Source organism: Suricata suricatta, chromosome 14 (assembly GCF_006229205.1).
Source record: "Suricata suricatta isolate VVHF042 chromosome 14, meerkat_22Aug2017_6uvM2_HiC, whole genome shotgun sequence".
Classification (NCBI taxonomy): domain Eukaryota; kingdom Metazoa; phylum Chordata; class Mammalia; order Carnivora; family Herpestidae; genus Suricata; species Suricata suricatta.
Genome location: NC_043713.1, coordinates 4,818,141 through 4,828,308, shown reverse-complemented (window position 1 = coordinate 4,828,308; position 10,168 = coordinate 4,818,141).

Sequence of the window (10,168 nt, the reverse complement as noted above, 5' to 3'; positions counted from 1 at the left end):
AAAATAAACCGAAATGTTATGTTTATTTATTTATTTTTGAAAGAGTGAGCATGAACAATGAAGGGCAAAGAGAGAGAGATAGAGTGAATCCCAGGCAGGCTCAGCGCTGGCATAGAGCCTGACGCGGCTCGAACTCATGGACCAAGAGGTCACAACCAGAGCCGAATCAAGAGTCAGCTGCTTGGCCAATTGAGCCACCAGGCTCCTGGAGCAGTAATCTTTTTACCTTTGAGTAGGGTGTGGCTCTATTTTACAGACAGCAAAAGCTAGTGAGCATCACTTCACAGCCTGGACTGAATCCTGAGATGAAGCTGGAAATGAGAGTGCAAAGCCACCAGTGCGGACTCACTGTATTTGGGAGCACTCCTAATACATTCAGCATGTGTTGTGTTCAGAATCTGAAAGACATGCAGAACGAGATCATCCTGGTGCCTCTGCCTTCATCTAGCTACTTCCCTATTGTCCTTTGTGTAAAGTAAGCACACCAACGGACCGTATGATATTCTCTTTCAGGATGCCTTTTGACCACATCCATCGATTTGGAGAAGCTGACTCTCCAGATTCTCGGGACAAACTAGCCACATCTCTATCACTACCTTTACCATATAATTACAATAAAATAATCTCTTCATACGCCTGCATCTTTAACCATTAGAGATTGTTAAAAGCAGAAGGTGAATGTCCTTCATCTTCCAATCTCAGATACCTAAATGCTAATTTGACACTTAGTAACTGCTTAATTAAATTCTGCTGGGAAAAACAAGTAGATGAAACAACGAACGCATGAATGAATATGGATTTGACTCTCATGTAACATGTAACTTCAGCTTTGTGAGAAAGAATTAGAAACCCCAAAACTTCACAATCTGTCTTCTACTGAGAGTTTTAGACCTTTCCAGCATTAAAAGACAATTTAGGAATTCTGTGCATTTATGTTTTCAATGTTGCTTTCAGGAAATCTTTATTAGTCCATTACATTGATTTTGATTCCTCCACTGAGTCTCCATAACCCCATCAAAGAACACCATGGTCAGGTCTTCTCAAGCCATAATCAACCAAATTATCATTATCACTCAGAAGAGTGTGTGTGTGTTGGAGACACAACCACAACACTGCCTGAGAATATGGAGCCGAACCAGGTACCAGGGCTGAGATCCGGTGTGTGATGCGGTGAGATGGTAATGATGGGATGGGCTGAAGATCCAAAGCAGCAAAAGGGAATACAAGAGAAGGAAAGCTGCTTCCTGCGTGAAGAGCAGCAACAATGGACGAAACCCATCTCTTATTTCCATTTTTCCTTCCATACTAGGCTCATGACGCATGAGATGCTGATGGAGAACGCTCAAGAACTCTCCACCTTACAGCCGACTGCTGAGCCAGCGATTACAAGGTCGTGAATGAACTCAGTTCTAAGACTATTTAGGCTGACATCACACTGGAGAATACATTTCTGCTAAATTCAAGAGCTCCAAATTAAAGAATAATGTTTATGGGATAAAAACTGCAGAAGACATTCTCGATTGATGGGGAATGGCTTTCTAAGCATCAATCAAGGCAAGAATTTTTAAAGAAAAATAGACGACCATTTTTTTAAACCCTTTAATATCAAAAATGACCCAAATATTGTAAATATTGTAAAAGGAAACAGAAACTGGATACATGAAGTTGGTACAAGTATAATCGACGAATTCTTGCAAAGAGATGTTATAAGATCAATAAAGAAATCCATCATGCATTCATTACTCTCTCCAGTATACAACGCAGAAGTCACGCTCAATCTTCCCCGACCTTCCGCTGCTCCAGGGCGACGCATAACACGGTTCTTTCCACCTCCGTCCTCAGGGCGCTCTGCCCGGTGCCGCCGGGTGGCAGCCACATCCCCTTTACCATTCTGAGGTCCCTCTTCCTTCCTGAGACAGGAGCCTAGTGCCTCTGGCTGACTTCTTTCTTCTTTTTTCTTGAAGAACTTGAGTTCATTAATTCCTCTCCAAATACATCACTGCCGTGGATGTCTTTTTTTTTTTTTTTTTTTTTTTACAATTCCTCAGATTACAATTTATTTTAAATTCCAGGCACTCGAATATTTTCGACAATGTGGTGGGTGTCCTGGTGTGTATGCGGATTCCTTTTCAAAACCGAGGCCTTCATTTTTCCACTTCTCAGGAGTGTGCTGCCGATTCGTGTCTGGGTTCTTCTCTGGAATCCGCCCTTGGCCAGTCAGAGCTGTCTTACTCAAGGTTACATCCTTGGGTGAGGGCAGCCCACCCCCAACGGCTGTTCCAAAGGGGTGAATGAGGGCCTGAACTCTGTGCCTAAATTAGGGCCAGCCCTCAAGAGCCGTTTCAGTGCGTGCCTGACTCCTGTCCGTCGGTCAGGTGGAAGGTCCCAGCAGTGGAGAGTTCCGCAGGACAGAGCGTTGTGTTCTGTCTGGACACTGTTTGGGGCTCATTAGTGATCCTGAGGGGCCTTACACAGGGTCTCGGGTTTTTACCCCCCACCACTCTATCCAAAGGAATGCATGTTGTTTCCTTAATGGTCCCTAAACTTCCAGAAGCGCCTTGTGTATGTTCTCATTCACTCCTTGCTCTCTTCTTCCACGAGCTCTCCCTTTTGCAGGGATTAGGTCTCCCTGTTTCCTACCCTGCTCCTTGCCCCTCCCTGGCAGCATGGAAGTTCATACATGACCCTACCTTTGAGAAAGGGCTTCCGCTTTCCCTGTGGGGAAGTTCAGAGAGTAGACACCTCTGGCAAGGATCCTGGGATCCCACTTTTCTAAAAGAAAAGTGACTGAGCACAGCGGTGACCGCAGGACGGGCCATTTCTGCCCAGCGCAGGATACCCCCAACGACTGGCCTGTGCCCTGGGGTTCCGTGCTGGGATGGCCAAGGCTTCAGTTCAGGCTCTCAGGGGATCCCTCCCTGACCAATTCTGCCCCCGCTTTCCCCTCACAGGCATGTTAGATGTTAGATCAGCATCCTAATCTGAAGGTTTTGCTACTCTTGCCTCCTCCCACGTTTATTGCTCTCCGGCATCCTTCCTGAGCCCCAGCAAACCCACCAGCTGCTTGCATTCCCCTCTCATCTCTGCCTCTTGGTCCCCAGAGGACCTTACAGGCAAAACCGGGCACAGCAAGGGACAAATAATAAGAATCCACGGCATTTGTGGCTTGAATAAATCAGAACCACTAAAACCACAGTCAGAAAAATGCAAAGAAGGAAAAGAAAATTCAGGAAAGGAACTCTGTTCAAACTTACCGGGAATCAAAATGATGTGACTTTGAGACAACCAAATTATCGAAACGGCGAAAAAGCTCTCCTGCTGCTTTCAGGGCGGAGGGAGCTGAGCTCTCACACATTTCGCTGTTATTCCCGGACATACAGTTCTTTTCACACCACAGGGTCTGATGTCATTGAAAAGGTGTGGGAATTGGAGACTCAGATACGCAGTTGATAAGAATCTCACAAAAGACCTTGAAAGGGACGCAGCTCCCTCTGGGTGCTCAGTCTCCCTGTTCTCTGTGTCTTTGTGTCTGTCTTTCAGTCAGTCTCTCACTGTATCTCTCTACTACTCTCAATATTTTTTAGGTTCTGTGCATTTCATCCTGAAATTTAGAAAATAAAACAAAACATGAGGTGCCTGGGTGGCTCAGTAGATTGAACGTCTGACTCTTGATTTCCACTCAGGTCATGATCTCATGACCTGAACTCTTGTGAGTCCCAGCCCCAGGCCAGATTCTGTGCGGATAGAACATAAGCTGCCTGGGAGTCTCTGTCTCCGTCTCTGTCTCTCTCTCTCTCTCTCCCTCTCTCTCTGCCCTACCCCTGCTCTCTCTTTCTCTCTCTCTCTTTCTCAAAATAAATAAATACACTTAAAGCAAAACAAAGGAATAAAAGACTTTGATGACTGGACTAAAAACAAAAAAAAAAGAACTATTTAAATTTAAATTTCCTTCAGTGTTTAAGCCTAAACCTTTCCAATCCATTTAAATAGCATCCTTAATTTGAAAGTTCTCAGAAGTGTCTCTGTAGCCAAATTTTCTATGTAGGTAACTCTGAAGGAAATGTGCCCAAAGAGCTTGCCCTGCATGAGGAACAGTCACTTCAGAGACCTGAAGCAGTTAATGAGTCTTTCTGAGAATCCTTGTAGACGTGGTGGTAAAAAAAAAAAAAAAAAAATTCTGACTTTAAAATAAGGCTTTAATTTAGAAAACTCAGATCTATTATTTAAATAATCATAAGACTCTCTGAGCCTCATGTTTCCCCATTTTAAAGTAAGTCTGAGAAAAAGAATATCCACCTCACAGAAAGGTTATGGACTCAAGCAAGACGATCTTGATAGAATGGAAAGGTAAATGTCAGCCAAAGATGATAGATTAGAGATTTCCCACTTAATTTAAAAGTTGCTGCTTCAAAATAATATTGTGGGATAAGTATCAAGGTTTCCTGTTTTCTTCAATTTTTAATTATTTATGATTAAGTAATTCAAGAATCATGTAACAAAATGTTAGGGTGGGTACCCTGTAAAATTCAACAAAGCCACCTGATTTTTCTGTATCTTTAATTTTTCTCAGGTATTATGGAGGTAGTCCCGCAGTCTAAAAACAAAATGAGACAAAGAAACAATCAAATTGATAAGGATACTGAAAAGAAAGAAAATGTTTAGCTTGAAATGTCGAAAATATTTTTAGTATGAGAAGTTATTGCTATCTTTTAGGACAATCTTAACTGGATATTTTTTAAACACTTTCAAACAAATCAATTTTGAGGGCAAACTTATGAGGTCATTGACTTCTATTGTTTATATTTGATATATCTCATTTATTAAAATTGTGTATGCTATATATGCAAATTAGTATACATACTAGGCCATTTAAAACATTAAAGTGATTTATAAGATTGTTGTCTGATATTTCTGTATGGACACTTACAAAAATTGGGACTTTTTAATTTTAGACACTTATAAAATTGAATACAGATTTGGAGTTAACTTTCCTAAAATATCGCCCATCATGATTATAATTTCATTTAGATCGATTGTTTGTCAGACATGGAAACAGAGTGATAAGCTGTAAAATTTGTCTAATTTAAATTTATATTATGTTCGAGGTACTTTCCATTCATGCACAGTGGGGTGTGTGGGTGTGTGTGTGTGTATGTGTGTGTGTGTGTGTGTGTGTGTTGATGTGGGAGGTGCGTTGTGTGAGGATATTTTTGTCTTCTTCAGCTTAGGCTGCTATAACGAAATACTGAAGACTGTGTGCCAATTATTCTCCCCGTTCTGAAGGCTGGGCAATCCAAGGTCAAGGTGCTAGCAGATCGGATTCAGTGTCTGGGGAACGTCCCCTTCCTGGTCTGCACACGGCCACCTTCTTGTCCTGCACTCACTGGATGGAGAAAAATCGTGGCTCAAGTGCTTTCTTCTGTGAACCCTGAGGCGACCCCCCTTGTGAGTGCCCCACCCACATGACCTAAGCATCTTCCAGAAGGCTCCATCTCCAAATACCATCACATGGCGAGGATAAGGTTTCCCTATGTGAATTTTAGGAGATACAATTCAGTCCATAGCAATATATTTATTTACTCTTTGAATATATCCCCCAGCTAAGTAAATGCTGATTCTGTCTAAATATGGTTTATAATTCCCACATAAGGGTCAAGTTACATGAAATATTACCATGAAATATATTCAAAATGGGAAATTTCTTAACTTAAAAGCTATTAAGGATCATATTAATAAAGTTTATAACAGGTTGAACATTGGGACCATGAATGTGTCTATTACTTGGATATAAAACATACATAAAATATGTTTTTGTGCTCAGTATGTTTTGAAAAACAAATAGGTGCTTACTCTTTTTAGAAAGTGATAGGTCCCTTGTCCATTCTCTTTACTTAATTATAGATTTTATTTTTAGCCAAAATCTGTGCTCTGCTGGTATTGTCCAGAAAGAGAATGATTTTCTGTTGAAATTTTTTAGGTGTATAGTAATTTATCATACTTTCCCTGCACAGTTCTGAGTGCTTTGAATATTTTTACTTTCTTAATGTTTAAAATGAAAAATGATTTCAAAAATGATTCCCTATACAAAGAAAAATTATTTTCCTTTCTCAGTTTAGCCTATTTCATTTAACATAATACACTCTAGGTCTGTCTGTGTGTTTACAAATGGCAAGATCTCATCTTTGTTATGGCTGTGTATTATTCCATTGGGTCTATCTGTCTGTCTCTCTCTTTGTGTGTTTGTGTGTATGTGTGTGTGTAGACCACATTCTCTTATCCATTCTTTTGTAGATAACACTTGGGCTGCTGTATCTTGGCTATTGTGAATAACGCTACAGTAAACATAAGGGTACGGGTATATTTTCAGATTACTGTGTTACTTTTCTTTGGGTAAATACCCAGCACTGGAATTATTAGATCATGTGGCAATTTTATTGTTAATTTTTCAGGGACCTCCATACCGCTGTCCACAGTGGCCATACCAATTTATATTCTGTCCAAAAATGCACAAGTGTTTCTTCTTTTCTACATTCTTGCCAACACTTGCTACTTCTTGTGTTTTTTATTTTAGCTATTCTGACTGATGTAAAATGGTATCTCGTTGTGATATTGATTTGCATTTCCCTGATGATGAATGATACCATGCACCTTTTCATGTGTGTGTTGACTGTCTCTATAAGGTTGCTTTCCTATATTTATTTTTAGAAAAATGCCTTTTGCCCATTTTTTAGTAAGATTGTGGGATATTTTTGATTGAGTTGTGTAAGTTCTTTATATAGTTCAGATATTAACCACTTATGAGATATATCATTTGCAAATATCTTCTCCCGACCAGTAGGTTACCTTCATAAAATTAGTCAGACTGACTAAGACAAATACCAAATGATTCTACTTATAAATGGAATCTTAAAAAATTAATAAACAAACAAAAAGTAGAATCAGGATTCTAAATATAGAGGGTTACCTATGTGGCTTAGTCAGTTGAGTGCCCAACTTCAGCTCAGGTCATGATCTCATAGTCGGTGAGTGTGAGCCTCACCTTGGGCTCTGTGCAGACAGCTCAGAGCCTGGAGCCTGCTGTGGACACTGCAACTCCTCTCTCACAGCCCTTTCCCTGCTCACACTCTGTCTCTCTCTGTCTTTCAAAAGTGAATAACCGTAAAGCAGTGCTAAAAAAAAATAGAATTATAAATGTAGAGAACAAACTGATGGTTGCCAGAGGGGAGGGTGGTGGGGGGATGGGCAAAATGGATGAAAAAGAGAGGAAGATACAGACTTACAGTTATGGAATGAGTAAGTCATGAGAATTAAAAGCAGAAAAGATGGAATACGGTCAATGATATTGTGGTGGCGATGTAATGGGACAGATGGTTGCTACACTTGTGGTGAACGCTAGCATCTTAGATAAACTTGTCAAATCACTAAGTTGTCCACCTGAAACTAGTGTGACATTGGGTGTCAACTATAGTCAAATAACAACAAATCTAAAACACACAGAAAACTAAAGAAAAACTTTTCAAAATCATTTCCCAAGGCCTTTCAAACATTTAGTGAAATTCCTCCCATACATACTCCTACTTTTTTCTTTTTTATAATTAAGTTTTAAATTTGCATCAAAGTAATATATGTACATAATTCTAAAAGTCAAATAATACTATGCCTTACCAAAAATAGTAGTAGTTTCTCTTATACCCTTCTGCCCTTCTGTATTATTGATTCAAAAAAGCATTTATAGAAAATGTCTATAATCACCAAATGCAACATTTTAAGATATTATATGACACTCCCTAGAATTTTACATTTTCTCTTCTTTGTCAAGACACTTGTTTGACATTCTCAATAATATTCCCATTAAGTCAGTCTTATTTTTGATAACAGTGCTATTGTCATACAGTGTTTAGAATCTGGACTTTTTTATTTGAGTGTAGTTCACACTCAATGTTACATTAGTTTCAGGTAGACAACTTAGTGATTTCACCAGGTACCCATCATCTGTGCTCACCACAAGTGTGGCTGCCATTTGGCCCCTTACATTGCTGTCACAGTGTCACTTACTGTATTTTTTATGCTGTGCCCCTTATTCCTCTGACTTATTCATTCCATAACTGAAGACCTGTATCTCCCTCCTTCTTTACTCATTTTTCCCACTTTCCAACCTCCTCCCCTCTGGCAACCATCAGTTTGTTATCTGTATGTATAGGTCTGATTCTGCTTTTTAATTATAAATTCCTAATTAAAGGGACATATTCTAAGACTAGTTTCTTTAAATAAATGTCCCTTAGTGTTAAGGGACTCTGTTTGTTAGTTAAACTCAAAAACTCGAGTAATGTTACTTATGCCTTTTAAGAATGTTGTTAATCCATAAAATGTATGTCTATGTAATAATTTTATTTCTTTGTTTATCTGGGAATTACAAAGCAGAGTATAAATGGTCAAATCAGCAATTTAACGATTTTGAAATCATTATTATGTAAGATGTTTGAAGGAGGCATTCTAAATAAAAATTCCACCGTTGACGTTGAAGAAAAGCCTAAACATAACACCTAAATAGTTTATGAACAAGGTCTGCCAAACGTTCAAAGCACAGATAATTCCCATCTTATACAAAGTATTCAGGAGCAAACAATGGAAAAATACCCAAGTCATTTCCTGAGGCTTAGATAACCATGGTATTGTGCCAGAAAATGATAGCAAAAGGAAGAAAACTACAATTCAGTGTTAGTCATAAGCATAGATGTACAATCATACATAATATTTTACCAAAATGCATAAAAAATACTAAAATAAAAAAACATTCCATGATCAACTAAGATTTAGCTCTGCAATCCAAGATACTTCAAGTCAGACAACCTGTTATTGTAATTTTCTTCATCGGTAACAGTAAAAACCATAATAATTTTAGGTACAGAAACAAAACAAGCAAAACATTCAAAAATATTTAATTTATATCACATCTAAGAAGTATTGTTTAAGAAATAAGACAAAATAACAAATTTTAAAATTGAATGAAAGAATAAAAGTTTATGAATATTTGAATAAAGAGCAAAAGATGAATTTATGTATTTCCAAATACTAAATGACATGAATACTTAAATCTGAATGAACTCAATACTAATTAAATTGTTGTGTTGAATGGGAATGAACAATAAGGAAGAATAACTCTAGAAACAGAGTTACATGAATATGTTGGAATTTGGTTTATGATTCTAATCATTAAAATTGCATTTGACAGTAAACACAAGAGTAAATCAATTATGGTTAATATGTCAGCACTGAAAGCAGGGGCTTAGTGACGTCCTCAGACACAAGGCTCTTGCCCTTCTGTCCCGCTGTTAGTCCTTGTCCATCTTTGTCACTCACAGCTTCCAGAGGTCTGCACCTTCACACTCACACCCGTATCTTTAGCAGAAAGATCTTGGCGGAGCAAAACCAAAGGGGGCACACTAGTTTGATCCATAGCTAAATCTTTTATGGAAACCCCCTTTCAATGACTTCTGCAAACATCTCCTTGGCAAGAACTGAATCATTTGACCATCTAGCAGCAGAGGAATCAAGGTATCAGCCTTCCAACATCTACAGAAAATGAAGCAAAGTGTGAAGGAGATTGTGGTCAGCTTTTGTGCGGCCAGTCCTCTGGCAAAGTTTGGCATTCAAATTAACGGGGAATATGAAAATTGTGGTATTTACAGAATCGTCTATTCACATTTAAATATGTAAGTTTAGAGTCATCCATCAGTCCATTTAAGAGCATTCCAGATGGAAGGCACCTGGGTGGCTCAGTCAGTTAAGCCTTGGACTCTTGATTTCAGCTCAGGTCATGATCTCATGGTTTGTGGGATGGAGCCCAATATCACTGACAGCAAGGGTCCTGCTTGGGATTCTCTCCATCTCTCTCTGCCCCTCCCCCACTACCCCTTTCTCTCAAAAATAAATAAATAAACTTAAAAAAAATAGAGAAAAATGCATGTTTAAAAAAACACAAACATTCCAGATGGATTTAAAGGATCACAAAACAAAAATATGAAAATATGGGGGAAAATAAGTTGAGGTGAAACATCTAAAACAAAACACAAGCATAAAATCCACAAAAGAGAAGAAAGTTTATTGTTTCAAATTTTAAAATTGCATATAAAAATATAAATAAATTTAAAAGTAAAATGACAGATTG